Below are 25,000 nucleotides of genomic sequence, written 5' to 3' on the forward strand. Positions count from 1 at the left end.
ACCACGTGAGCGTTAGCTCTACTGATGGAACTGGGCCCACACAAGGACAGAGAAAAACTCTCACCAGGGTGGGAATTGAACCCACGATCTTCGGGTGAGATCTCCGCCGCTCTACCGACTGAACTACAAGGTCAGACGGGAGCAGGCCGTGGGAACTGAAGTTGTTAAACGGCAATTAACATGTACAAGTACAAGGAAAGGTTACGTTTATACAAACGTTGGCCGCGTAGCACTTATATTTTAAACAGAATTAACTGAAGAGAGTGTAGTGTAAGGTGAAGTGCTATATTTCTAGCCCATATGAACCATGTGAGCGTTAGCCCTACTGATGGGCCCACACAAGTCTCACACAATTCCCACCCTGGGCCCACAACTGGGCCCGCAACTGAGCCCATACAATTCCCACCCTGGTCAGAGTTTTTCTCTGTCCTTGTGTGGGCCCAGTTCCATCAGTAGGGCTAACGCTCACATGGTTCATATGAGCTAGAAATATAGCACTTCACATTACGATACACTCGAGCTCTTTTCAGTTAATTCTGTTTAAAATATAAGTGCTACACGGCCAACGTTTGTATAAACGTAACCTTTCCTTGTACTTGTACATGTTAATTGCCGTGACTTTAACATCTTCAGTTCCCACGGCCTGTTCCCGTCTGACCTTGTAGCTCAGTCGGTAGAGCGGCGGAGATCTCACCCGAAGATCGTGGGTTCAATTCCCACCCTGGTCAGAGTTTTTCTCTGTCCTTGTGTGGGCCCAGTTCCATCAGTAGGGCTAACGCTCACATGGTTATATGGGATAGAAAATCTAGCACTTCACGTTACACTACACTCTCTCCAGTTAATTCTGTTTAAAATATAAGTGCTACACGGCCAACGTTTGTATAAACGTAACCTTTCCTTGTACTTATCAGTCATGAATAGTTTTTGCTTATATTGTCCCCTCTGGTCGCCGCCATATTAACTTTCTACGTGGCATACATAGAACGATAGCCTAGGTTGCTGTATGTTAATTTGTTCAGATTTCTTCAAAATAACGTACGAATTAAAAAGTTTCTTGATCTTTTCAAAAATCGCAATTTGTTAATTAATATCTCTAGTATAAAGTAACCAGCTAACAGTAAGTGACGTTTGAATCAGTGAATAAGCCAAAGTTTAGACTACTTGTTTGCGGCTTTTAGTTCCACTTCGAAAACCAGTTCCAACGTTTCCAAACTTAGGTAGCATTAACGTGGAGTCTATAGGCATTCTAGGGTATTATCGATGTGTTACTGAATGCTGGGGGTTTTTTCTATGTTTGATAATATATTGTTTCTTTCAGGTTTATTCCTTGATTAGTTGCAGTGTTAGTGATCCTGCTGTATTACGATACACGTATCCAGGTAAAGGCGGGCTTAGTACTAAAATCGTGGATTTTCTGTTTCACTCGTGTTTATGCTTCGTACTCTATTCCTTGAGAGGTTTGACGCTCTTTTCACAGCTAGCTTCGGGGAGCTCTATTGTTCCCAGTGTCGCTTTCTCCTCCACTGGAAAAAGTGGCTGTTTGCATTATCTCTATCTTTATTTCAATATAAAAGTCACAGTTTGACTATGAGCATGTAGCAAGGGTACTCAACGAGCAAATTATCCTCCAATTAAGAAAAAAGTCCTTGAGAGATATTTATAGGCTCCTTGTATGTATAAAGACTGTCTCAAGAGATGTTTTCATCACCTAGAAGAATCTGAAAATTGAAATGTCCGAAAATTTTAGGGAATGATTTCTTTCTTTCAGAAATTGCTAGCTGAACGGTACCTTCTAAGAATGTCCCAGCGAACCACTTGCACATCCGAAACTGCTAGATGACCTTTTTGTGCCAAAAATTACAAAAATATCCCTCCTAAAACGTGTGGGACTATTTATGCGTCATGCTATAAAGACTGATATTGTTGGCAAGGCGTTGGCTTAGGCGAGCTCTTTTTGCTGGAACACAGATACCAATACGAAATATGTTTGGCATATTTTGGCCAAGCCCTGTTGGGCGAGGCCTTTTATTTAAAATCAGCATGGTAACCTAAGAAATACCCAAATATGGAAGACGTGATCCCAGCAAAGGTGAGGGCACACCCGCCATCCACAAGACACTAAGGATAAGGAGGGAAGGGAGGGGAAAATGATCTTGAATTCCTTGAATGAGAAAGTGAAAGAACCCTACACTTAACTTCTGCACTGGATAAGATCAAAAGAAATTCCCGGATGACAGGAATGCCCCAACAGTGCATCACGGGTAATAACTAACTAACCATGTCACACTCTGCATAAATCCATTTATTTCCTCTTGGCAATAAATTCCCGTTATGCTTCATACTCCATGCATAAAGACTGATATTGTTGGCAAGGCGTTGCTTTGGGCGAGCTCTGTTTGCTGGAACACACATGCCAATACGAAATGTGTCTGGCATATTTTGGCCAAGCCCTGTTGGGCTAGGCCGTTTATTTAAAGTCAGCACGGTAACCCATGTTTGCAAAATTTAATATTGGGAAAAACAAAACTGACAAAAAAAATGGGTACAATAATAAACAAAAATTAATAAAGATAGGTTTAGTGTAGATCGAGGCATAGGTTTATTATAGCTCGAAGTTATCCGAAGATGGAACAGTATACCAAAATGATAAAAGCACGTCCGTCAGCAAGACAAAGCTCGCAATGCAATGAACATGAACAAAAACAGCCGTAGGCAAAAGCAAATACTGAAAAATGAGTCGCACCGAGTACAGAAAATTAAACTATGAGGAAAAAACCCGAAAGTTGATAAATAACACACATGGAGGACGAAAACTTCAAAGGTCATAAAATAACGGGCCCTGAGGGAGAAACCTCGAAGGTACAATGTAATAAGTAAACAGACCCAAGGGTGAATCATAACCTAACTAACCCTAAACAACAAATCTTGAGAATAACAAAATAACCAAATAACACGTTTATTAAGATAAGGATTATTCTTGAAGTAATGATCTTCTCGAAAGGAAACAAGAAAAACCGTGCCACTATGGTAGTGATAGCCTATAAGAAGTAGCCCATCGCCAGCCTAAGAAAATGATCTTGAATTCCTTGGATGATTAAGTGAAAGAGCCCTACGCTTAACTTCTGCACGGGATAAGATCAAGAGAAATTTCCGGATGACAGGAATGCCCCAACAGTGCATCACGGGTAATAACTAACTAAGCATGTCACACTCCGCATAATTAACAATCATTGACCTCGGTTATCGCAAAATATCGTTATTTTTCAGTGTCTCGCAGATCAATTTTGCGATAACCGAGGTCAATAATTGTTTTATCATTCGATCACGGAGTTTTTTTTTGGTTTTTGTTTCCGAGAAGCTGTAAGCGCGCGCTGCCTTACAGAGTCGAGTAATGGCACCAAGCCATGGTTTCCTTCTCAGCATAATTATATTTGTAGACTTCAAATTGTACTTACAGTCAAACGTTCGATAACACTAGGCATCAACAAAGCTGAGGAATTTCACAGTTTTCAAAGCGTATTCCGACAAGTGAAGCTTTGGTGTAAAGCTCGCCTTTTTTTTTCTGGCTTCAGCATCACCAACTTGTCCTTCGCGTCGATGACACGAGTGACTCTTCGTCTACCTTGCTTTCCTTGAGATACTCTCGAAATACGTTGAGTGCAACTTTCGTTCCTTTTTTAGTATTCTCACTGTTCTTTCGATCAACTAAAGATGTCGAATCGTTCTCTGACAGCTCGAGGAACCGATCTGCCACTTTCTCGCAAGAGCGTGGTGTCAACTGCGCATGAGCCCAATATTATTTGCAGGAAAACACTTATTTGTAGGCAGTTATTTGCAGGTCACGTGGTGGGCTCTCCGCCAATGAAAAGCAAGGACAAAATACATCGATTGATAAATCCATTTATTTCCTCTTGGCAATAAATTCCCTTTTTTCCTTGGTTGCGAATCTTTTAGGTAACGTTTTAGTAAAGAAACGTATCACTGTTTGGCAGCGTAGAACCGAAATTCTTAGACCAAATTGACTCTCCCGAACGCATACTTCACCGAAGACTGTCGTTGGGTGCCGCTGATGTAGTTCCAATGGAATTCAGTGTAAAAAAAACATGGCTAAATGTACATCGTAAATGTAAAATGTAAATTATTTCGGTAACTCTAAATGATTCAATGTGAAAATTTTCTGTAATTCATCATTTGTTTAGATTTCACCCTTTTGTATATTTTCTTGTTCGAGGGTCATGTGATAGAAAACTGTTAAAGCGAAAGTACGCTCTAGAAAAAAGTTTCTCTAAATTACGAAAACTCTTCGAAAATTATTGTCCTTTTCTCCAGTTTCCTCTTAAAATGTGACAAGAGCACTTTTTTGAAGTTCCCTCTTTCGTGACTTGGAGGGCGTCATCTTGGATATGACGTGTTATGACGGAGAAATAGTCAACAAACGTGTTCGACCTTACTAAATTCTTCGTTCCGCGATCAATTTCTCAACGTTTTGTGACCTTTCTGCTTCGAGAAATTCAAATGTAAAATGAACTATGGTAAACGGTCTTGTGGTTCAATAGGTAGTAGGCCATGTAGGCCATAAGTGCGACAGAAACTCAAGTCACTAAATTCTTATAGATTTTCTAGTCAGTCAAACTAGGCGGCAAAATTCAGCCAGAGCAAATGTAAACAAGACAAAAACCTTGAACATGCGACAAGGCAATAGTCGACAAGCGTACCCTTTTCACCTTCTTCCTCCAGCGACAGCCGTCTTTGATGCTTTAGCAAATGTATTTGTTTGCTTTCACACGGGGAAGAGTTTAATTTAGAATAAGCCGACGAGACTTCAGATGTTGCTCAATACATGTAGCAAGGCTTCTTCACATCAACAATTACCGCTGTTGGGGTGTACGCTTTCGATGGGGATGAAACTAGAAACATGTCTAGACTTGAGAACACATATAAAAATGAAAAAAAAAAAAAAACCGAAGCTTACACCGGAAAATTAAAATTTTAAGAAAAGTTGACCGACGAAAATAAACATGAATGGATTCCTCAAACGTGAAAACCTGACTGCTATATTGTCTGTTCGTGTCTGTCATTTTACCAAGGAGGACTCTTGAGTCTTTCTTTCCACATGCGCACCCATTCATTTGCATATTCAGCATGAATTAAAACTGGAATCTGAAAGAGTGAATGAAGTAATAGATACAGACAAAGGAGGGGATGGATGGATAGATGTCGTTTCTGTGTTGTAAAACCTAATGTTAATAGCTAAAATCAAATTAATAACCATTGTGTTCTTGACTCGGTCTTTTTCAGGTTGTCAGAATATTACAAATTACCCCCTATCGCTGTGCTATCAATGTAAGTGTTCATTGCATACGTGTTTTATTTATCAGTGGCGTTTAGGGTCTTGAATCTACTCATAAATCTCTATAATCCTTTTACTTCCAAAGACTGCAATACGTGTTTGATCAAGATGATATTAGATCGTATAAAATTATCTGTCCTAAGTGTCGTAAGACAAATATCTCCACAAGTTGTCACTGCTAGCGATCTTTTAGTCAGGGTAGAATGGGTTCTTAATGTTTTACGTTGGGACGGGCTGGTAGTTAACCTCGTAGTGGACCTATGTCCTATTGTTGATTCCACCAGGTATGTATTCATACTTAATCAGTAAATATATAAATAAATAAATTGTCTTTGAAATTTCATTTTGGAAAAGCCTATTTTTTGATCGCTTCTAAAACCCTTAATTTATTATCAATGAACCAATAATTACGGTTTCCCGTGATAGAGTAACAAATGAAATGAATGTTAAAAAAATAATAAAATTCAAAAAGCAAAAAACCAATGAACTTTAACTTACATTAGTCAAGGGCTTTGAAATAGGACTGGACATCAGATGAGCCCTCTCTTCTTTCTGTTACGATAACTAAAACTGAGAAAAAATTCAATTCGATGTTTTTCCTTTTTGGTGAAGTTGTTGAATTCGGAGGATGAGATTCCACCCACATTTTTGCATGAGAAAAATTATCATGCTCAGATTTCGAGCGCCAACCTCGTCCCAGGGTCTTCTCTGCTGGTCTGTTCGTTGGGAGGACTTTGAAAGCCGAAAAGACCCTAGCGTCGATGTTATTCGACCGCAAGTTTGTGTTGGCTTTCTTTAGTGCTTCGACTGAAATGGTATTTTTCTTTTCATAAATAGTTTCTTTTAAAAGTGCATACATTTATAGACAATGATCTACTGTGTCCCCTTTTCGCTCTTTTTCTTTTTTTTTTTTTGTATCCCACTATTTTAGTTGATCCTCCCGATGCACCAATAGAGGATCGAGTGGTCCACCATTTTCGACTTGAAAGGCCGTTGGTAGCACAAATGGACTACACTTTCCATGGAACGGTAACTTGGGATTTACCGGTTTATCCATTCAAGGAGGTGCAACTGTACTACATTAGTTTGTTGGTAGAAGTTCCAGATGAAGAAACTGGATTTGATCGAATAAACGTGGACAATACAGTACGTTCCTGTCATTGATTTGTGATTGCATTAATTACATTTACGGGACCTGTCTGGCCAACTGTTTTTGCATTTAATATTGTGAGTTTAGTGACGTCTACTGTCCAAAAGAATTCCCAAATAGGCCGCTCGAATGGTTTCCTGCTTCTCAGGTTTCTCAAAATCATGGCAACAAAGCAAAAAATTCATGAAAATTCAGACATACTAAAATATTTGATGTCGTCTGTATTATAAGTGAGATTATCATCATTATCTATGTCAAAGTCTATTTGATTTTCTATGTAACGGCCCTCAAAATGCACAAAATGCAATCTATACCAACCCAATTTTTCAAAATTCCACAGGGAAAATTTCAAGCCTATTCACCAAGAAAAGGCATTTGTCGTGACTTGTCCGTCCAGGACAATGAAAATTTCGAGTCTTAATTCAATGCATCGAGCAGGATTAGGACTTGTGTATTTCGTTTCCTTTATTTTCTTTTTTCTTACTAAAGTGAATGTTTTCTGGAAATCCGTGGTTTTATAGTCCAACTTTATTAGGAAAATGCGGTTGCCTTGCGGTGAGTAAAGTAGGGATTTCCTTAACCTTCGATAGCTCATTTGGTAGAGCGGAGGACTGTAGACTGTGTTAGGACATCCTTAGGTCACTGGTTGGAGTCCGGCTGGAAGGAGCTTTTTGTGGCCCATTGGATTCATACACATGAAAGTGTATCCTTATCAAGTTACTCCATGGCTACATTATTAACGTAGTTTGGTTATATATATTTCGCTCTTTTTGTCACCAGACTGCTATGAAAAACCCCAGCCTTTCGCCATCTGTTAGTGTTTCATATTCTTTCAATTATCTTTTACCTCCAAAACTGTTTGAAATTGCAAGCCTATACAAAGAAAAAGATATCAATATGATTTGTTTGGTTGTAAGGAGTAAAATTAGGATTTTGTTATTTTTTTACGTTAACCTTCGATAACTCAGTTGCTATAGCAGAGGAATGTAGACTGTGTTAGGACATCCTTAATTCCCTTAGGACTGTAGACTGTGATAGGGCATCCTTAGGTCGCTGGTTCGAATCCGGCTCGAAGGATCTTTTCGTGGCCTATTGGGTTCTTCCACATTATAGTGTTTGCTAATCAAGTTTTTGCATGGGTAAATTAATAGCAAACTTTGCGTAATTTACTTCGGGAAGTTGCATTGGGTGTCTCCAGTCCAATGAAAATTTTGCACGTTTCATAGAAAAATCTGATTGCAGGGACTTCAATTAGAATTTCAATGACCTTCGATAGCTCAGTTGGTAGAGCGGAGGACTGTAGACTGTGTTAGGACATCCTTAGGTCGCTGGTTCGAATCTGGATCGGAGGATCTTTTTATGGCCCATCGAGTTCTTAGACATGATATGCAACGTTATCAAGTTACTCCATGGGTACATTATGAGCGTAGTTTAGTTGTCTTTTCTCGCTCTTTTCGTTTGTGAACTGTTTTGAAAAACCTTTATGCCATCTGTTAGTATAGTGTTTCTTATCCTTTCAGTTATGTCTTATCTTCAAAACTGTGTAAAATTGCAAGCCTATACCGAGAAAAAGAACTCGATTTCTTTGTCCACTACAATAGTAATTTCGGGGTTTCATTCAGTGCATTTGACTTGTATATTTTGTTTCCATTTTCTTTCTTCTTACTAAAGTTAATGATTTCTTGAAGTGCGCGATTTGATTGTTCAACTTTGTTAGAAAGATCTAGATGCGAGGAGTAAAACTAAGGTTTTGTCCACCTTCGATAGCTGAGTTGGTAGAACGGAGGACTGTAGACTGTGTAAGGACTTGCTTACGTCGCTGGTTCGAATCTGGCTCGAAGGGGCTTTTTGTGGCCTATCGAGTTCTCACACGTGACAGCGCTTAGTTGTCTTTTCCCGCTCTTTTCGTCCGCGGACTGTTCTCAAAAATACCTTTTTTTGGAATCTGTTAGTATGGTGTTTCTTATCCTTTCAATTATCTTTTAACTATTTCCAAAACTGTGTGAAATTGCAAGCCTAAACCAAGAAAAAGAAGATGATTTGTCTGTCCGCTACAATATAAATTTCAAGGCTTTATTCATTTTACCACATTATGGTTATTACATGTCCACGAACTTTTGCTAAAGCTAAACGTAGCAGCATACAGTTTAGAGATGTTAGAGAACATAGGAAAATTCATATGGCTTATCTGCTTGGAAGTCATGATTGGCAAGAGATTTCTGATTTCTGTTCGTATGTCCTCCAGGGATCCTCCTTTCATTTCGCCATTGGTTAAACATCTTTTGAAATTTAGGAATAGGCTGCAAAAGAGATCTAAACCACTCCCTGTCGGCCTTGGGAACAAAATTAACCATTTTACTAGGGAAACTCAACGACAAGCTGTTAAGCAGGAATATTTATGTCTGATAGGGGACTCGCGTGCATGGTGGTCGACTGTCAATACTATCTCTGGAAGAGATATTCAGCCTCGGTTGATAAGTTCAGTTATTCATCAAGACAACATTAATGAATACTTTTGTAGCATAAATTCAGACCCTGAATATGTAGCCCTGATGGTGCGAGAATACCTGAAATACATCTTCATGTTGTCACACTTTTTCTTTCTAAGCTTAAGAGGACTGCTTGAGGTCCGGATGAGCTCGATCGATAAAATAGATGGTTTGACGTCCAACTTTCACAAGCATTTTTGGCCTTCAATTACGCCTTCCTGACGAGGCGCCGGTCGGCATCTCAACGACGTGGGATAATTACGCTATTGTTTAAAAGGGGAGATCGAACACTGCTTGAGAACTGGAGGCCTATTACACTACTGACATCGGATTATAAGATTTTAACCAAGGTGCTTGCCAATAGGTTTCATAAAGTACTTCCCCTTAATGTCCATTCTGATCAGACGGCCTCCATTAAAGGGCGCACGATAAATGACAACACGCGCCTTTTGCACGATGTTATCACGTATGCTAACGAAGAGAATGTCCTGCTTGCCTTGATCTCCGTGGATCAGCTGAAAGCTTTTGACCGCGTTGAGCACGGATTCCTGTTTAAGACACTTGATCGTTTTGGTTTCGGACCCAGTTTCTTGAGATGGATCCAAGTCGTATATAACTCAGTCTCCAGCTCTGTTAAAACGGATGGTTGGTTCACAGCTTTTATTGGCTTGGAGAGAGGACTAAGGCAAGGATGTCCCTTGTCCATGCCCTTGTATGTCTTGTCGGCTGAAACGGCGGTGAACCTCAGGAACAACCCTAGAATACATGGGATCATCCCTCCCAACTCCGATACGGAGCTCATACTTTCCCAGTTTGCTGATGATAGCACCTTACTTTTGACAGATGATGACTCCATTACAGAAAGTTTTTCGGTTTTTGTCTGCTAGGAGCGTGCCTCTGGGGCCAAAATTTAAAAGGGCAAGTGTAAGGGATTATGGTGTGGATCTTTTTCACAGCGTACAGAGCAGCTACATGGTTTTGACTGGTACATGTGTACAATGACTTCATCCCGGAGAAGATCTTGGGCCAGTATTTTGGCAACGTGGACTGTTCTCAGATAAACTGGGAAACGAAGATTCAGAAAATTAATAATATCATCGGATTGTGGCGGCACAGAGACTTAAGCCTAAGGGGAAGAGCCCTGTTAATTAACAGTCTCCTTACTTCCACTTTGTAGTATAATGCTATATCCCTCTCTGTACCACCTTGGGCCTGTGCGCAGATTGAACAAGCCATCTATGGGATCTTCTGGAACAACAAACATCCACTTGTCAATACGGAAATTCTCGCTCTACCTCTCAGTGCAGGCGGTTTTAACATCCCTTTCCTGGAAACTGAAATTCAAGCATTCCGAATGAACACCTTGAAGCGGCTACTCACAACAGAAGATGCTCTCTGGAAGTATTTTACAGCTCATTTGCTCCGTGTAGCCAATATGAAGATAGGTAAAATGACCTTGGCTCTGAATTACTCGTTGCAGAACATCAACAGAGACATCCCATCGTTTCATCAGGAGCTGCTCAGAGCCTGGTTCAAGCATAGTCAGTATCATACCCGTTCCCAGACCCCAGTGTCTGTCTCGGAAATTCTAAACGAACCTTTATTTCTGTATGGCTTGATTACTTCCAGGAATAATAATTTTATGTATGGGGATTGGAGGATTGGATCAGAGGCGGAATTATCCAGATCAAAGATATTTGTTACGAATTTGCTCCTGGTTTCTTGCGAGCCCCGGCCCTTCACGAGCTGATATCAGACCAGCACTCCCCTCCATTATTCACGACGGCACGTAAGCTAAATGAAGAATGGTGCTATCAGATCAGCGCAAGCGAAACAGGAAATCAACCCACCTTACAACCTGTTTTTGGTATTGTAAACACAAACCCAGGCCATCCTTCCACGGATATTGTTACATACAAGACGCGTGACCTTTACCATCAGCTATACCAACCACTCAAACCTGTTGTATCATCTGCAGACTACTGGGAAAGTACCCTTCAGCCGGTGCCTAGTTTCAATGCAAAGCAATGGAGAACCTTGTATTCTCCACTGGTGTCTAACAAGATGAGTGACGTAAACTAGAAGATTGCACACAGGGTGATTGTCACTGGTTTATCTCTGCAGCGCATACGCATTCATGACTCTGCGAATTGTTTCCACTGTGGTGAGATTCATACGGTCGAACATGCTTTTCTTGACTGTCTAACGGTAGTTCAGTTTTGGCTATATACAAAGACCTTTATAGATACGATTTCAAATAGTAAACTACAACTAACAAGGACAATTACATCATTCGGTTGAGTTAAAAGAAGTGATGAACCCTTTAGTCAAAAGCATGTTAACTTATTAACTGGACATTATCTGTTGCCAGGTTTTCAATATACAAATCAGCCGGAAATCATCGACTTCACAATGTCACAGTACCACCGGAAGCGATTGTTGCATCCATAATAAAATCGCATTTGCAGTTTCAGTTTAAGTTGTACTCGTCAAGAAAGACTCTTTTAAACAACTTTGAATCTCAGTAGTGCCTTGGAGAAGCTTTTGATAAAATCGAGAATAATCATTTAGTCTTCACATTCTAAGTAAAAAATGTTACAATAATTAGCTTCATCATTATAGCCAGGCAAATGCTATGTAAATCAAATTGAATTCCTTTTTTACTTGTAAATAAAAAAAATCTCTTTGTGAGCCTTTTTAAAGAAAAAAAAAGCGGAGGGCTGTAGACTGTGTTAAGAGATCCTTAGGTCGCTGGTTCGAATCCGGCTCGAAGGATCTTTTTGTGGCCTATTGGGTTCTTACACATAATAGTGTATCCTTAACAAGTTTTTGCAGGGGTAAATTATAAGCAATCTTTGCATAATTTACTTCGGGAAGTTGCATTGGGTGTCTCCAGTGCAATGAAAAATCCGCAAGTTTCTTAGAAAAATCTGATTGCATGGACTACTGTTGGAATTTCATCGACCTTCGATAGCTCAGTTGGTAGAGCGGAGGACTGTAGACTGTGTTAGGACATCCTTAGGTCGCTGGTTAGAACCCGGCTCAAAGGATCCTTTTGTGGCATATTGCTTTCTTACACAGAATAGTGTAACCTTATCGAAATTATGCCTGGGTAAATTAAAAGCAATTTTTGCATATTTTACTTCTTGCATTTGTCTTGCCACTACAATGAAAATTCTGCACGTTGCTTAGAAAAATCTGATTGCATGGACTACTGTTGGAAATTCACCGACCTTCGATAGCTCAGTTGGTAGAGCGGAGGACTGTAGACTTTAATAAAACATCCTTAGGTCGCTGGTTCGAATCCGGCTCAAAGGATCTTTTTGTGGCCTATTGGGTTCTTACACAGAATAGAGTAACCTTATCAAGTTTTTGCATGGGTACATTATAAGCAAACTTTGTATAATTTACTTCGGGAAGATGCATTGGGAGTGTCCAGTGCAATAAACATTCTGCAAGTTTCTTAAAAAAATCTGATTGCAGGGACTTCAGTTAGAATTTAACCGACCTTCGATAGCTCAGTTGGTAGAGCGGAGGACTGTAGACTTTGATAGGACATCCTTAGGTCGCTGGTTCGAATCCGGCTCGAAGGATCTTTTTGGGTTCTTCCACATAATAGTGTAACATTATCAATTTTTTGCATGGGTACAATATAAGCAAACTTTGCATAATTTACTTCGGGAAGTTGCATTGCGTGTCTCCAGTGTAATAAAAATTCTGCAAGTTTCTTAGAAAAATCTGATTGCATGGACTACTGTTAGAATTTCATCGACCTTCGATAGCTCAGTCGGTAGAGCGGAGGACTGTAGACTGTGTTAGGACATCCTTAGGTCGCTGGTTCGAACCCGGCTCGAAGGATCTTTTTGTGTCCCCTTGAGTTCTTACACAGAATAGTGTAACATTATCAATTTTTTGCATGGGTACATTATAAGCAAACTTTGCATAATTTACTTCGGGAAGTTGCATTGCGTGTCTCCAGTGTAATAAAAATTCTGCAAGTTTCTTAGAAAAATCTGATTGCATGGACTACTGTTGGAAATTCACCGACCTTCGATAGCTCAGTTGGTAGAGATGAGGACTGTAGACTTTGATAGGACATCCTTAGGTCGCTGCTACGAATCCGGCTCGACGGATCTTTTGGTGGCCTATTGGCTTCTTACCCATAATAGTGTATCCTTATCAAGTTTTTTCATGAGTAAATTACAAGCAAATTTTGCATAATTTACTTCGGGAAAATGCATTGGGTGTGTCCAGTGCAATAAACATTCTGCAAGTTTCTTAAAAAAATCTGATTGCAGGGACTTCAGTTAGAATTTAACCGACCTTCGATAGCTCAGTTGGTAGAGCGAAGGACTGTAGACTTTGATAGGACATCCTTAGGTCGCTGGTTCGAATCCGGCTCGAAGGATCTTTTTGTGGCCTATTGGGTTCTTACACAGAATAGTGTAACCTTATCAAGTTTTTGCATGGGTACATTATAAGCAAACTTTGCATAACTTACTTTGGAAAGATGCATTGGGTGTCTCCAGTGCAATGAGAATTCTGGAAGTTTCTTACAAAAATATGATTGCAGAGAGTACAGCGCGAATTTCACCGACCTTCGAAAGCTCAGTTGGTAGAGCGGAGGACTGTAGACTGTGATAGGGCATCCTTAGGTCGTTGGTTCGAATCCGGCTCGAAGGATCTTTTTGTGGCCTATTGGTTTCTTACACATAACAGTGTATCCTTAACAAGTTTTTGCAGGGGTAAATTATAAGCAATCTTTGCATAATTTACTTCGGGAAGTTGCATTGGGTGTCTCCAGTGCAATGAGAATTCTGCACATTTCTTAGAAAAATATATTTGCGGGGACTTCAGTAAGAATTTCACTGACCTTCGATAGCTCAGTTGGTAGAGCGGAGGACTGTAGAATGTGATAGGATATCCTTAGGTCGCTGGTTCGAATCCGGCTCGAAGGATCTTTTCGTGGCCTAATGGGTTCTTCCACATTATAGTATATGCTTATCAAGTTTTTGCATGGGTAAATTAATAGCAAACTTTGCGTAATTTACTTCGGGAAGTCGCATTGGGTGTCTCCAGTGCAATGAAAATTTTGCACGTTTCATAGAAAAATCTGATTGCAGGGACTTCAGTTAGAATTTCACCGACCTTCGATAGCTCAATTGGTAGAGCGGAAGACTGTAGACTGTGTTAGGACATCCTTAGGTCGCTGGTTGGAATCCGGCTCGAAGGATCTTTTTGTGTCCCCTTGAGTTCTTACACAGAATAGTGTAACATTATCAATTTTTTGCATGGGTACATTATAAGCAAACTTTGCATAATTTACTTCGGGAAGTTGCATTGCGTCTCTCCAGTGTAATAAAAATTCTGCAAGTTTCTTAGAAAAATCTGATTGCATGGACTACTGTTGGAATTTCATCGACCTTCGATAGCTCAGTTGGTAGAGCGGAGGACTGTAGACTGTGTTAGGACATCCTTAGGTCGCTGGTTCGAACCCGGCTTGAAGGATCCTTTTGTGGCATATTGCGTTCTTACACAGAATAGTGTAACCTTATCGAAATTTTGCATGGGTACATTTAAAGCAATTTTTGCATATTTTACTTCTTGCATTTGTCTTGCCACTACAATGAAAATTCTGCAGGTTGCTTAGAAAAATTTGATTGCATGGAGTATTGTTGGAAATTCACCGACCTTCGATAGCTCAGTTGGTAGAGCGGAGGACTGTAGACTTTGATAGGACATCCTTAGGTCGCTGGTTCGAATCCGGCTCGAAGGATCTTTTTGGGTTCTTTCACATAATAGTGTAACATTATCAATTTTTTGCATGGGTACAATATAAGCAAACTTTGCATAATTTACTTCGGGAAGTTGCATTGCGTGTGTCCAGTGTAATAAAAATTCTGCAAGTTTCTTAGAAAAATCTGATTGCATGGACTACTGTTGGAAATTCACCGACCTTCGATAGCTCAGTTGGTAGAGATTAGGACTGTAGACTTTGATAGGACATCCTTAGGTCGCTGCTACGAATCCGGCTCGAAGGATCTTTTGGTGGCCTATTGGCTTCTTACCCATAATAGTGTATCCTTATCAAGTTTTTTCATGAGTAAATTACAAGCAAGTTTTGCATAATTTACTTCGGGAAGATGCAATGGGTGTGTCCAGTGCAATAAACATTCTGCAAAGTTCTTAAAAAAATCTGATTGCAGGGACTACTGTTAGAATTTAACCGACCTTCGATAGCTCAATTGGTAGAGCGAAGGACTGTAGACTTTGATAGGACATCCTTAGGTCGCTGGTTCGAATCCGGCTCGAAGGATCTTTTTGTGGCCTATTGGGTTCTTACACAGAATAGTGTAACCTTATCAAGTTTTTGCATGGGTACATTATAAGCAAACTTTGCATAACTTACTTTGGAAAGATGCATTGGGTGTCTTCAGTGCAATGAGAATTCTGCAAGTTTCTTACAAAAATCTGATTGCAGGGACTTCAGTTAGAATTTAACCGACCTTCGATAGCTCAGTTGGTAGAGCGGAGGACTGTGCACTGTGATAGGGCATCCTTAGGTCGTTGGTTCGAATCCGGCTCGAAGGATCTTTTTGTGGCCTATTGGTTTCTTACACATAACAGTGTATCCTTAACAAGTTTTTGCAGGGGTAAATTATAAGCAATCTTTGCATAATTTACTTCAGGAGGTTGCATTGGGTGTCTCCAGTGCAATGAGAATTCTGCACATTTCTTAGAAAAATATATTTGCGGGGACTTCAGTAAGAATTTCACTGACCTTCGATAGCTCAGTTGGTAGAGCGGAGGACTGTAGACTGTGATAGGAGATCCTTAGGTCGCTGGTTCGAATCCGGCTCGAAGGATCTTTTCGTGGCCTAATGGGTTCTTCCACATTATAGTATATGCTTATCAAGTTTTTGCATGGGTAAATTAATAGCAAACTTTGCGTAATTTACTTCGGGAAGTCGCATTGGGCGTCTCCAGTGCAATGAAAATTTTGCACGTTTCATAGAAAAATCTGATTGCAGGGACTTCAGTTAGAATTTCACCGACCTTCGATAGCTCAATTGGTAGAGCGGAAGACTGTAGACTGTGTTAGGACATCCTTAGGTCGCTGGTTGGAATCCGGCTCGAAGGATCTTTTTGTGTCCCCTTGAGTTCTTACACAGAATAGTGTAACATTATCAATTTTTTGCATGGGTACATTATAAGCAAACTTTGCATAATTTACTTCGGGAAGTTGCATTGCGTGTCTCCAGTGTAATAAAAATTCTGCAAGTTTCTTAGAAAAATCTGATTGCATGGACTACTGTTGGAATTTCATCGACCTTCGATAGCTCAGTTGGTAGAGCGGGGGATTGTAGACTGTGTTAGAACATCCTTAGGTCGCTGGTTCGAACCCGGCTTGAAGGATCCTTTTGTGGCATATTGCGTTCTTACACAGAATAGTGTAACCTTATCGAAATTTTGCATGGGTACATTTAAAGCAATTTTTGCATATTTTACTTCTTGCATTTGTCTTGCCACTACAATGAAAATTCTGCAGGTTGCTTAGAAAAATTTTATTGCATGGAGTACTGTTGGAAATTCACCGACCTTCGATAGCTCAGTTGGTAGAGCGGAGGACTGTAGACTTTGATAGGACATCCTTAGGTCGCTGGTTGGAATCCGGCTCGAAGGATCTTTTTGTGTCCCCTTGAGTTCTTACACAGAATAGTGTAACATTATCAATTTTTTGCATGGGTACATTATAAGCAAACTTTGCATAATTTACTTCGGGAAGTTGCATTGCGTGTCTCCAGTGTAATAAAAATTCTGCAAGTTTCTTAGAAAAATCTGATTGCATGGACTACTATTGGAATTTCATCGACTTTCGATAGCTCAGTTGGTAGAGCGGAGGACTGTAGACTGTGTTAGGACATCCTTAGGTCGCTGGTTCGAACCCGGCTCGAAGGATCTTTTTGTGTCCCCTTGAGTTCTTACACAGAATAGTGTAACATTATCAATTTTTTGCATGGGTACATTATAAGCAAACTTTGCATAATTTACTTCGGGAAGTTGCATTGCGTGTCTCTAGTGTAATAAAAATTCTGCAAGTTTCTTAGAAAAATCTGATTGCATGGACTACTGTTGGAAATTCACCGACCTTCGATAGTTCAGTTGGTAGAGATGAGGACTGTAGACTTTGATAGGACATCCTTAGGTCGCTGCTACGAATCCGGCTCGAAGGATCTTTTGGTGGCCTATTGGCTTCTTACCCATAATAGTGTATCCTTATCAAATTTTTCCATGAGTAAATTACAAGCAAATTTTGCATAATTTACTTCGGGAAGATGCATTGGGTGTGTCCAGTGCAATAAACATTCTGCAAGTTTCTTAAAAAAATCTGATTGCAGGGACTTCAGTTAGAATTTCACCGACCTTTGATAGCTCAGTCGGTAGAGCGGATGACTGTAGACTGTGTTAGGACATCCTTAGGTCGCTGGTTGGAATCCGGCTCGAAGGATCTTTTTGTGTCCCCTTGAGTTCTTACACAGAATAGTGTAACATTATCAATTTTTTGCATGGGTACATTATAAGCAAACTTTGCATAATTTACTTCGGGAAGTTGCATTGCGTGTCTCCAGTGTAATAAAAATTCTGCAAGTTTCTTAGAAAAATCTGATTGCATGGACTACTGTTGGAAATTCACCGACCTTCGATAGCTCAGTTGGTAGAGATGAGGACTGTAGACTTTGATAGGACATCCTTAGGTCGCTGCTACGAATCCGGCTCGACGGATCTTTTGGTGGCCTATTGGCTTCTTACCCATAATAGTGTATCCTTATCAAGTTTTTTCATGAGTAAATTACAAGCAAATTTTGCATAATTTACTTCGGGAAGTTGCATTGGGTGTGTCCAGTGCAATAAACATTCTGCAAGTTTCTTAAAAAAATCTGATTGCAGGGACTTCAGTTAGAATTTAACCGACCTTCGATAGCTCAGTTGGTAGAGCGAAGGACTGTAGACTTTGATAGGACATCCTTAGGTCGCTGGTTCGAATCCGGCTCGAAGGATTTTTTTGTGGCCTATTGGGTTCTTACACAGAATAGTGTAACCTTATCAAGTTTTTGCATGGGTACATTATAAGCAAACTTTGCATAACTTACTTTGGAAAGATGCATTGGGTGTCTCCAGTGCAATTCGAATTCTGGAAGTTTCTTACAAAAATCTGATTGCAGAGAGTACAGCGCGAATTTCACCGACCTTCGAAAGCTCAGTTGGTAGAGCGGAGGACTGTAGACTGTGATAGGGCATCCTTAGGTCGTTGGTTCGAATCCGGCTCGAAGGATCTTTTTGTGGCCTATTGGTTTCTTACACATAACAGTGTATCCTTAACAAGTTTTTGCAGGGGTAAATTATAAGCAATCTTTGCATAATTTACTTCGGGAAGTTGCATTGGGTGTCTCCAGTGCAATGAGAATTCTGCACATTTCTTAGAAAAATATATTTGCGGGGACTTCAGTAAGAATTTCACTGACCTTCGATAGCTCAGTTGGTAGAGCGGAGGACTGTAGAATGTGATAGGATATCCTTAGGTCGCTGGTTCGAATCCGGCTCGAAGGATCTTTTCGTGGCCTAATGGGTTCTTCCACATTATAGTATATGCTTATCAAGTTTTTGCATGGGTAAATTAATAGCAAACTTTGCGTAATTTACTTCGGGAAGTCGCATTGGGTGTCTCCAGTGCAATGAAAATTTTGCACGTTTCATAGAAAAATCTGATTGCAGGGACTTCAGTTAGAATTTCACCGACCTTCGATAGCTCAATTGGTAGAGCGGAAGACTGTAGACTGTGTTAGGACATCCTTAGGTCGCTGGTTGGAATCCGGCTCGAAGGATCTTTTTGTGTCCCCTTGAGTTCTTACACAGAATAGTGTAACATTATCAATTTTTTGCATGGGTACATTATAAGCAAACTTTGCATAATTTACTTCGGGAAGTTGCATTGCGTCTCTCCAGTGTAATAAAAATTCTGCAAGTTTCTTAGAAAAATCTGATTGCATGGACTACTGTTGGAATTTCATCGACCTTCGATAGCTCAGTTGGTAGAGCGGAGGACTGTAGACTGTGTTAGGACATCCTTAGGTCGCTGGTTCGAACCCGGCTTGAAGGATCCTTTTGTGGCATATTGCGTTCTTACACAGAATAGTGTAACCTTATCGAAATTTTGCATGGGTACATTTAAAGCAATTTTTGCATATTTTACTTCTTGCATTTGTCTTGCCACTACAATGAAAATTCTGCAGGTTGCTTAGAAAAATTTGATTGCATGGAGTATTGTTGGAAATTCACCGACCTTCGATAGCTCAGTTGGTAGAGCGGAGGACTGTAGACTTTGATAGGACATCCTTAGGTCGCTGGTTCGAATCCGGCTCGAAGGATCTTTTTGGGTTCTTTCACATAATAGTGTAACATTATCAATTTTTTGCATGGGTAAGATATAAGCAAACTTTGCATAATTTACTTCGGGAAGTTGCATTGCGTGTGTCCAGTGTAATAAAAATTCTGCAAGTTTCTTAGAAAAATCTGATTGCATGGACTACTGTTGGAAATTCACCGACCTTCGATAGCTCAGTTGGTAGAGATTAGGACTGTAGACTTTGATAGGACATCCTTAGGTCGCTGCTACGAATCCGGCTCGAAGGATCTTTTGGTGGCCTATTGGCTTCTTACCCATAATAGTGTATCCTTATCAAGTTTTTTCATGAGTAAATTACAAGCAAGTTTTGCATAATTTACTTCGGGAAGATGCAATGGGTGTGTCCAGTGCAATAAACATTCTGCAAGTTTCTTAAAAAAATCTGATTGCAGGGACTTCAGTTAGAATTTAACCGACCTTCGATAGCTCAATTGGTAGAGCGAAGGACTGTAGACTTTGATAGGACATCCTTAGGTCGCTGGTTCGAATCCGGCTCGAAGGATCTTTTTGTGGCCTATTGGGTTCTTACACAGAATAGTGTAACCTTATCAAGTTTTTGCATGGGTACATTATAAGCAAACTTTGCATAACTTACTTTGGAAAGATGCATTGGGTGTCTTCAGTGCAATGAGAATTCTGCAAGTTCCTTACAAAAATCTGATTGCAGGGACTTCAGTTAGAATTTAACCGACCTTCGATAGCTCAGTTGGTAGAGCGGAGGACTGTACACTGTGATAGGGCATCCTTAGGTCGTTGGTTCGAATCCGGCTCGAAGGATCTTTTTGTGGCCTATTGGTTTCTTACACATAACAGTGTATCCTTAACAAGTTTTTGCAGGGGTAAATTATAAGCAATCTTTGCATAATTTACTTCAGGAGGTTGCATTGGGTGTCTCCAGTGCAATGAGAATTCTGCACATTTCTTAGAAAAATATATTTGCGGGGACTTCAGTAAGAATTTCACTGACCTTCGATAGCTCAGTTGGTAGAGCGGAGGACTGTAGACTGTGATAGGAGATCCTTAGGTCGCTGGTTCGAATCCGGCTCGAAGGATCTTTTCGTGGCCTAATGGGTTCTTCCACATTATAGTATATGCTTATCAAGTTTTTGCATAGGTAAATTAATAGCAAACTTTGCGTAATTTACTTCGGGAAGTCGCATTGGGCGTCTCCAGTGCAATGAAAATTTTGCACGTTTCATAGAAAAATCTGATTGCAGGGACTTCAGTTAGAATTTCACCGACCTTCGATAGCTCAATTGGTAGAGCGGAGGACTGTAGACTGTGTTAGGACATCCTTAGGTCGCTGGTTGGAATCCGGCTCGAAGGATCTTTTTGTGTCCCCTTGAGTTCTTACACAGAATAGTGTAACATTATCAATTTTTTGCATGGGTACATTATAAGCAAACTTTGCATAATTTACTTCGGGAAGTTGCATTGCGTCTCTCCAGTGTAATAAAAATTCTGCAAGTTTCTTAGAAAAATCTGATTGCATGGACTACTGTTGGAATTTCATCGACCTTCGATAGCTCAGTTGGTAGAGCGGGGGATTGTAGACTGTGTTAGGACATCCTTAGGTCGCTGGTTCGAACCCGGCTTGAAGGATCCTTTTGTGGCATATTGCGTTCTTACACAGAATAGTGTAACCTTATCGAAATTTTGCATGGGTACATTTAAAGCAATTTTTGCATATTTTACTTCTTGCATTTGTCTTGCCACTACAATGAAAATTCTGCAGGTTGCTTAGAAAAATTTTATTGCATGGAGTACTGTTGGAAATTCACCGACCTTCGATAGCTCAGTTGGTAGAGCGGAGGACTGTAGACTTTGATAGGACATCCTTAGGTCGCTGGTTGGAATCCGGCTCGAAGGATCTTTTTGTGTCCCCTTGAGTTCTTACACAGAATAGTGTAACATTATCAATTTTTTGCATGGGTACATTATAAGCAAACTTTGCATAATTTACTTCGGGAAGTTGCATTGCGTGTCTCCAGTGTAATAAAAATTCTGCAAGTTTCTTAGAAAAATCTGATTGCATGGACTACTATTGGAATTTCATCGACTTTCGATAGCTCAGTCGGTAGAGCGGAGGACTGTAGACTGTGTTAGGACATCCTTAGGTCGCTGCTACGAATCCGGCTCGAAGGATCTTTTGGTGGCCTATTGGCTTCTTACCCATAATAGTGTATCCTTATCAAATTTTTCCATGAGTAAATTACAAGCAAATTTTGCATAATTTACTTCGGGAAGATGCATTGGGTGTGTCCAGTGCAATAAACATTCTGCAAGTTTCTTAAAAAAATCTGATTGCAGGGACTTCAGTTAGAATTTCACCGACCTTTGATAGCTCAGTCGGTAGAGCGGAGGACTGTAGACTGTGTTAGGACATCCTTAGGTCGCTGGTTGGAATCCGGCTCGAAGGATCTTTTTGTGTCCCCTTGAGTTCTTACACAGAATAGTGTAACATTATCAATTTTTTGCATGGGTACATTATAAGCAAACTTTGCATAATTTACTTCGGGAAGTTGCATTGCGTGTCTCTAGTGTAATAAAAATTCTGCAAGTTTCTTAGAAAAATCTGATTGCATGGACTACTGTTGGAAATTCACCGACCTTCGATAGCTCAGTTGGTAGAGATGAGGACTGTAGACTTTGATAGGACATCCTTAGGTCGCTGCTACGAATCCGGCTCGAAGGATCTTTTGGTGGCCTATTGGCTTCTTACCCATAATAGTGTATCCTTATCAAATTTTTCCATGAGTAAATTACAAGCAAATTTTGCATAATTTACTTCGGGAAGATGCATTGGGTGTGTCCAGTGCAATAAACATTCTGCAAGTTTCTTAAAAAAATCTGATTGCAGGGACTTCAGTTAGAATTTAACCGACCTTCGTTAGGTCAGTTGGTAGAGCGAAGGACTGTAGACTTTGATAGGACATCCTTAGGTCGCTGGTTCAAATCCGGCTTGAAGGATTTTTTTGTGGCCTATTGGGTTCTTACACAGAATAGTGTAACCTTATCAAGTTTTTGCATGGGTACATTATAAGCAAACTTTGCATAACTTACTTCGGGAAGATACATTGGGTGTCTCCAGTGCAATGAGAATTCTGCCAGTTTCTTACAAAAATCTGATTGCAGGAAATACAGTGCGAATTTCACCGACCTTCGATAGGTTCGTTGGTAGAGCGGAGGACTGTAGACTGTGATAGGGCATCCTTAGGTCGTTGGTGCGAATCCGGCTCGAAGGATCTTTTTGTGGCCTATTGGTTTCTTACACATAACAGTGTATCCTTAACAAGTTTTTGCAGGGGTAAATTATAATCAATCTTTGCATAATTTACTTCGGGAAGTTGCATTGGGTGTCTCCAGTGCAATGAAAATTCTGAACATTTCTTAGAAAAATCTAATTGCGGGGACTTCAGTAAGAATTTCACCGACCTTCGATAGCTCAGTTGGTAGATCGGAGGACTGTAGACTGTGATAGGACATCCTTAGGTCGCTGGTTCGAATCCGGCTCGAAAGATCTTTTCGTGGCCTATTGGGTTCTTTCACATTATAGTGTATCCTTATGAAGTTTTTGCATAGGTAAATTATTAGCAAACTTTGCATAGTTTACTTCGGGAAGTTGCATTGGGTGTCTCCAGTGCAATGAAAATTTTGCACGTTTCTTAGAAAAATCTGATTGCAGGGACTTTAGTTAGAATTTCACCGACCTTCGATAGCTTAGTTGGTAGAGCGGAGGACTGTAGACTGTGTTAGGACATCCTTAGGTCGCTGGTTGGAATCCGGCTTGAAGGATCATTTTGTGTCCCCTGGAGTTCTTACACAGAATAGTGTAACCTTATTAAGTTTTTGCATGGGTACATTATATGCAAACTTTGCATAATTTACTTCGGGAAGTTCCATTGGTTCTCTCCAGTGCAATGAAAATTTTGCACTTTTCTTAGAAAAATCTAATTGCAGGGACTTCAGTAAAAATTTCACCGACCTTCGATAGCTTAGTTGGTAGAGCGGAGGGCTGTAGATTGTGTAAGGACATTCTTAGGTCGCTGGTTCGAATCCGGCTCGAAGGATCTTTTTGTGTCCCCTTGAGTTCTTACACAGAATAGTTCATTATCCCTCTTGCATACTCATTAGCATTTAGTTATGGGAAAGTCACCCCAGACGAGCAAGCTCGCTGGGGAAAACATGAAGAGTGCTAATAGAGTAAGCAGAGGGCCAGGGGTTGGTGGGTGGGTCGATTCCAACCAAAGTTAGGCAAAACTGACAACTATGAATAATTAACTCATGCTTATATAATGCGCACGAGGGCTAATGAATATTAATGAAGTATGAATAGTTCATTATCCCTCCTGCATACTCATTAGCATTTAGTTATGGGAAAGTCACCCCAGACTGCGCCTCACTATCGCCGAGGAATTCGCTGGCTTATCCCCACAACCAAAATAAATCCCCAACCTCACCCATCCTTAACGAAAATCACCCTAATTTCCAACCCTCACTAATATGCGAGCACGACTATAAAAGATGCCAACACATTTAAAATTATTTCTACAGAGCTAACTGGACAGGACACCCCCAAACGAATTAGTGAAAACCGAAATAGCACATTCAAGCTGAAGAAAACATTCCAGTAAATATTCACTAAAGTTATCTCTAACAAAACAAGAAAACCAAACTGTAACAACGCTCAAGTTTGAGAAAATCAGACATAGTCAAGCTTTACACCTTGAAACATGCATTCAGCGTATACATTCACACCATATCAGAAAGAAAGTAAGCCTAATGTTTAGAAAGCAAAGGTAAAACCTTGCAGGTCATTATACTGCTTGTAAACTTTTGTTAAATCCACCTCCAACGAAGACATGGTATCCGCTGCTCCACCAAGGCCAAGAACCTGATTCAACTTAATGTAATGACGTGCTGTCGACGAGGACTTCCATCCCACGTGATCCATGATCGTATCAAGCTTCGCCCCGGAAATAGCCAACGAAATTGCACAACCACTCCTTAGACCATGTAAGGTAACGTTCCGATTAACAAAAGCTGGAATCCGGCGAACATACGTCGAGAGCCGTGCCTGAGCGGTAGCCGACTCAAAAGGTGCCGGCAAAATTTCACCAGATGGGTTGAGGGGTCTAAACAAATATCCTTGTCGGATAGAAATTTTTAACAGGTCGCATACAGCAATGTAAACTTCCACTGCGGTAACTGGGCAAATAGTAGAATCTGGATGACGCTTGAGGGCAAAAACGTTCGAGGTTCCGTCTCGGAGGGACTTAGTTAATGTATGGTTAAAGAGTAGAGCCTTCTTTTCCGGGAAATAAAGAATCCCCTTTGTTTTCACTCGACCAAGATCTCCAGCTCTGTCACCACTAAAAAATTGTACCTTAAAAAAGGCCTGATCCCTTGCCAAAACAAATAACTGCACCGAAGAGCGAACATGTGAGTTCAAGCGCTTGGTTATTTCTGACGATAAAAGCACCAAATCCTGCAAAAAAAGAGGTTCAGCCTGTTTCTGCACGACTCTTGCACCGAGCTGTTCCTCC

General features: G+C 40.4%; 36 non-coding genes across 36 annotated transcripts; all 36 read left to right on the plus strand.

The window, feature by feature from the left end:
• The first annotated feature begins 7,766 nt into the window (after nucleotides 1-7,766).
• Trnay-gua (transfer RNA tyrosine (anticodon GUA)) lies at nucleotides 7,767-7,852 on the plus strand. Its single transcript is given in 2 exon segments — nucleotides 7,767-7,803; nucleotides 7,817-7,852. It is a non-coding gene; the product is annotated as a tRNA-Tyr (tRNA).
• A 4,101-nt stretch (nucleotides 7,853-11,953) lies between these two features.
• Trnay-gua (transfer RNA tyrosine (anticodon GUA)) lies at nucleotides 11,954-12,039 on the plus strand. Its single transcript is given in 2 exon segments — nucleotides 11,954-11,990; nucleotides 12,004-12,039. It is a non-coding gene; the product is annotated as a tRNA-Tyr (tRNA).
• A 182-nt stretch (nucleotides 12,040-12,221) lies between these two features.
• Trnay-gua (transfer RNA tyrosine (anticodon GUA)) lies at nucleotides 12,222-12,307 on the plus strand. Its single transcript is given in 2 exon segments — nucleotides 12,222-12,258; nucleotides 12,272-12,307. It is a non-coding gene; the product is annotated as a tRNA-Tyr (tRNA).
• Nucleotides 12,308-12,496: 189 nt separating this feature from the next.
• Trnay-gua (transfer RNA tyrosine (anticodon GUA)) lies at nucleotides 12,497-12,582 on the plus strand. The gene is given in 2 exon segments: nucleotides 12,497-12,533; nucleotides 12,547-12,582. It is a non-coding gene; the product is annotated as a tRNA-Tyr (tRNA).
• Nucleotides 12,583-12,761: 179 nt separating this feature from the next.
• On the plus strand, nucleotides 12,762-12,847 carry Trnay-gua (transfer RNA tyrosine (anticodon GUA)). The gene is given in 2 exon segments: nucleotides 12,762-12,798; nucleotides 12,812-12,847. It is a non-coding gene; the product is annotated as a tRNA-Tyr (tRNA).
• A 464-nt stretch (nucleotides 12,848-13,311) lies between these two features.
• Trnay-gua (transfer RNA tyrosine (anticodon GUA)) lies at nucleotides 13,312-13,397 on the plus strand. The gene is given in 2 exon segments: nucleotides 13,312-13,348; nucleotides 13,362-13,397. It is a non-coding gene; the product is annotated as a tRNA-Tyr (tRNA).
• A 189-nt stretch (nucleotides 13,398-13,586) lies between these two features.
• Trnay-gua (transfer RNA tyrosine (anticodon GUA)) lies at nucleotides 13,587-13,672 on the plus strand. The gene is given in 2 exon segments: nucleotides 13,587-13,623; nucleotides 13,637-13,672. It is a non-coding gene; the product is annotated as a tRNA-Tyr (tRNA).
• A 189-nt stretch (nucleotides 13,673-13,861) lies between these two features.
• Trnay-gua (transfer RNA tyrosine (anticodon GUA)) lies at nucleotides 13,862-13,947 on the plus strand. Its single transcript is given in 2 exon segments — nucleotides 13,862-13,898; nucleotides 13,912-13,947. It is a non-coding gene; the product is annotated as a tRNA-Tyr (tRNA).
• A 189-nt stretch (nucleotides 13,948-14,136) lies between these two features.
• Nucleotides 14,137-14,222, plus strand: Trnay-gua (transfer RNA tyrosine (anticodon GUA)). Its single transcript is given in 2 exon segments — nucleotides 14,137-14,173; nucleotides 14,187-14,222. It is a non-coding gene; the product is annotated as a tRNA-Tyr (tRNA).
• Nucleotides 14,223-14,411: 189 nt separating this feature from the next.
• Nucleotides 14,412-14,497, plus strand: Trnay-gua (transfer RNA tyrosine (anticodon GUA)). Its single transcript is given in 2 exon segments — nucleotides 14,412-14,448; nucleotides 14,462-14,497. It is a non-coding gene; the product is annotated as a tRNA-Tyr (tRNA).
• Nucleotides 14,498-14,679: 182 nt separating this feature from the next.
• Nucleotides 14,680-14,765, plus strand: Trnay-gua (transfer RNA tyrosine (anticodon GUA)). The gene is given in 2 exon segments: nucleotides 14,680-14,716; nucleotides 14,730-14,765. It is a non-coding gene; the product is annotated as a tRNA-Tyr (tRNA).
• Nucleotides 14,766-15,219: 454 nt separating this feature from the next.
• On the plus strand, nucleotides 15,220-15,305 carry Trnay-gua (transfer RNA tyrosine (anticodon GUA)). Its single transcript is given in 2 exon segments — nucleotides 15,220-15,256; nucleotides 15,270-15,305. It is a non-coding gene; the product is annotated as a tRNA-Tyr (tRNA).
• A 189-nt stretch (nucleotides 15,306-15,494) lies between these two features.
• Trnah-gug (transfer RNA histidin (anticodon GUG)) lies at nucleotides 15,495-15,580 on the plus strand. The gene is given in 2 exon segments: nucleotides 15,495-15,531; nucleotides 15,545-15,580. It is a non-coding gene; the product is annotated as a tRNA-His (tRNA).
• A 189-nt stretch (nucleotides 15,581-15,769) lies between these two features.
• On the plus strand, nucleotides 15,770-15,855 carry Trnay-gua (transfer RNA tyrosine (anticodon GUA)). The gene is given in 2 exon segments: nucleotides 15,770-15,806; nucleotides 15,820-15,855. It is a non-coding gene; the product is annotated as a tRNA-Tyr (tRNA).
• Nucleotides 15,856-16,044: 189 nt separating this feature from the next.
• Trnay-gua (transfer RNA tyrosine (anticodon GUA)) lies at nucleotides 16,045-16,130 on the plus strand. The gene is given in 2 exon segments: nucleotides 16,045-16,081; nucleotides 16,095-16,130. It is a non-coding gene; the product is annotated as a tRNA-Tyr (tRNA).
• Nucleotides 16,131-16,319: 189 nt separating this feature from the next.
• Nucleotides 16,320-16,405, plus strand: Trnay-gua (transfer RNA tyrosine (anticodon GUA)). Its single transcript is given in 2 exon segments — nucleotides 16,320-16,356; nucleotides 16,370-16,405. It is a non-coding gene; the product is annotated as a tRNA-Tyr (tRNA).
• Nucleotides 16,406-16,587: 182 nt separating this feature from the next.
• Trnay-gua (transfer RNA tyrosine (anticodon GUA)) lies at nucleotides 16,588-16,673 on the plus strand. Its single transcript is given in 2 exon segments — nucleotides 16,588-16,624; nucleotides 16,638-16,673. It is a non-coding gene; the product is annotated as a tRNA-Tyr (tRNA).
• A 189-nt stretch (nucleotides 16,674-16,862) lies between these two features.
• On the plus strand, nucleotides 16,863-16,948 carry Trnay-gua (transfer RNA tyrosine (anticodon GUA)). The gene is given in 2 exon segments: nucleotides 16,863-16,899; nucleotides 16,913-16,948. It is a non-coding gene; the product is annotated as a tRNA-Tyr (tRNA).
• A 464-nt stretch (nucleotides 16,949-17,412) lies between these two features.
• Nucleotides 17,413-17,498, plus strand: Trnay-gua (transfer RNA tyrosine (anticodon GUA)). The gene is given in 2 exon segments: nucleotides 17,413-17,449; nucleotides 17,463-17,498. It is a non-coding gene; the product is annotated as a tRNA-Tyr (tRNA).
• Nucleotides 17,499-17,962: 464 nt separating this feature from the next.
• Nucleotides 17,963-18,048, plus strand: Trnay-gua (transfer RNA tyrosine (anticodon GUA)). Its single transcript is given in 2 exon segments — nucleotides 17,963-17,999; nucleotides 18,013-18,048. It is a non-coding gene; the product is annotated as a tRNA-Tyr (tRNA).
• Nucleotides 18,049-18,237: 189 nt separating this feature from the next.
• Nucleotides 18,238-18,323, plus strand: Trnay-gua (transfer RNA tyrosine (anticodon GUA)). The gene is given in 2 exon segments: nucleotides 18,238-18,274; nucleotides 18,288-18,323. It is a non-coding gene; the product is annotated as a tRNA-Tyr (tRNA).
• Nucleotides 18,324-18,512: 189 nt separating this feature from the next.
• Nucleotides 18,513-18,598, plus strand: Trnay-gua (transfer RNA tyrosine (anticodon GUA)). Its single transcript is given in 2 exon segments — nucleotides 18,513-18,549; nucleotides 18,563-18,598. It is a non-coding gene; the product is annotated as a tRNA-Tyr (tRNA).
• Nucleotides 18,599-18,787: 189 nt separating this feature from the next.
• Trnay-gua (transfer RNA tyrosine (anticodon GUA)) lies at nucleotides 18,788-18,873 on the plus strand. Its single transcript is given in 2 exon segments — nucleotides 18,788-18,824; nucleotides 18,838-18,873. It is a non-coding gene; the product is annotated as a tRNA-Tyr (tRNA).
• A 189-nt stretch (nucleotides 18,874-19,062) lies between these two features.
• Trnay-gua (transfer RNA tyrosine (anticodon GUA)) lies at nucleotides 19,063-19,148 on the plus strand. The gene is given in 2 exon segments: nucleotides 19,063-19,099; nucleotides 19,113-19,148. It is a non-coding gene; the product is annotated as a tRNA-Tyr (tRNA).
• A 182-nt stretch (nucleotides 19,149-19,330) lies between these two features.
• Trnay-gua (transfer RNA tyrosine (anticodon GUA)) lies at nucleotides 19,331-19,416 on the plus strand. Its single transcript is given in 2 exon segments — nucleotides 19,331-19,367; nucleotides 19,381-19,416. It is a non-coding gene; the product is annotated as a tRNA-Tyr (tRNA).
• Nucleotides 19,417-19,870: 454 nt separating this feature from the next.
• Nucleotides 19,871-19,956, plus strand: Trnay-gua (transfer RNA tyrosine (anticodon GUA)). The gene is given in 2 exon segments: nucleotides 19,871-19,907; nucleotides 19,921-19,956. It is a non-coding gene; the product is annotated as a tRNA-Tyr (tRNA).
• Nucleotides 19,957-20,145: 189 nt separating this feature from the next.
• Nucleotides 20,146-20,231, plus strand: Trnay-gua (transfer RNA tyrosine (anticodon GUA)). Its single transcript is given in 2 exon segments — nucleotides 20,146-20,182; nucleotides 20,196-20,231. It is a non-coding gene; the product is annotated as a tRNA-Tyr (tRNA).
• Nucleotides 20,232-20,420: 189 nt separating this feature from the next.
• Nucleotides 20,421-20,506, plus strand: Trnay-gua (transfer RNA tyrosine (anticodon GUA)). The gene is given in 2 exon segments: nucleotides 20,421-20,457; nucleotides 20,471-20,506. It is a non-coding gene; the product is annotated as a tRNA-Tyr (tRNA).
• A 189-nt stretch (nucleotides 20,507-20,695) lies between these two features.
• On the plus strand, nucleotides 20,696-20,781 carry Trnay-gua (transfer RNA tyrosine (anticodon GUA)). The gene is given in 2 exon segments: nucleotides 20,696-20,732; nucleotides 20,746-20,781. It is a non-coding gene; the product is annotated as a tRNA-Tyr (tRNA).
• Nucleotides 20,782-20,970: 189 nt separating this feature from the next.
• On the plus strand, nucleotides 20,971-21,056 carry Trnay-gua (transfer RNA tyrosine (anticodon GUA)). The gene is given in 2 exon segments: nucleotides 20,971-21,007; nucleotides 21,021-21,056. It is a non-coding gene; the product is annotated as a tRNA-Tyr (tRNA).
• Nucleotides 21,057-21,238: 182 nt separating this feature from the next.
• Trnay-gua (transfer RNA tyrosine (anticodon GUA)) lies at nucleotides 21,239-21,324 on the plus strand. The gene is given in 2 exon segments: nucleotides 21,239-21,275; nucleotides 21,289-21,324. It is a non-coding gene; the product is annotated as a tRNA-Tyr (tRNA).
• A 464-nt stretch (nucleotides 21,325-21,788) lies between these two features.
• On the plus strand, nucleotides 21,789-21,874 carry Trnay-gua (transfer RNA tyrosine (anticodon GUA)). Its single transcript is given in 2 exon segments — nucleotides 21,789-21,825; nucleotides 21,839-21,874. It is a non-coding gene; the product is annotated as a tRNA-Tyr (tRNA).
• Nucleotides 21,875-22,338: 464 nt separating this feature from the next.
• On the plus strand, nucleotides 22,339-22,424 carry Trnay-gua (transfer RNA tyrosine (anticodon GUA)). Its single transcript is given in 2 exon segments — nucleotides 22,339-22,375; nucleotides 22,389-22,424. It is a non-coding gene; the product is annotated as a tRNA-Tyr (tRNA).
• A 464-nt stretch (nucleotides 22,425-22,888) lies between these two features.
• On the plus strand, nucleotides 22,889-22,974 carry Trnay-gua (transfer RNA tyrosine (anticodon GUA)). Its single transcript is given in 2 exon segments — nucleotides 22,889-22,925; nucleotides 22,939-22,974. It is a non-coding gene; the product is annotated as a tRNA-Tyr (tRNA).
• Nucleotides 22,975-23,163: 189 nt separating this feature from the next.
• On the plus strand, nucleotides 23,164-23,249 carry Trnay-gua (transfer RNA tyrosine (anticodon GUA)). The gene is given in 2 exon segments: nucleotides 23,164-23,200; nucleotides 23,214-23,249. It is a non-coding gene; the product is annotated as a tRNA-Tyr (tRNA).
• Nucleotides 23,250-23,438: 189 nt separating this feature from the next.
• On the plus strand, nucleotides 23,439-23,524 carry Trnay-gua (transfer RNA tyrosine (anticodon GUA)). The gene is given in 2 exon segments: nucleotides 23,439-23,475; nucleotides 23,489-23,524. It is a non-coding gene; the product is annotated as a tRNA-Tyr (tRNA).
• The last annotated feature ends 1,476 nt before the right edge of the window (nucleotides 23,525-25,000 follow it).

The sequence above is a fragment of the Montipora foliosa genome, chromosome 12 (assembly GCF_036669935.1).
Source record: "Montipora foliosa isolate CH-2021 chromosome 12, ASM3666993v2, whole genome shotgun sequence".
Classification (NCBI taxonomy): domain Eukaryota; kingdom Metazoa; phylum Cnidaria; class Anthozoa; order Scleractinia; family Acroporidae; genus Montipora; species Montipora foliosa.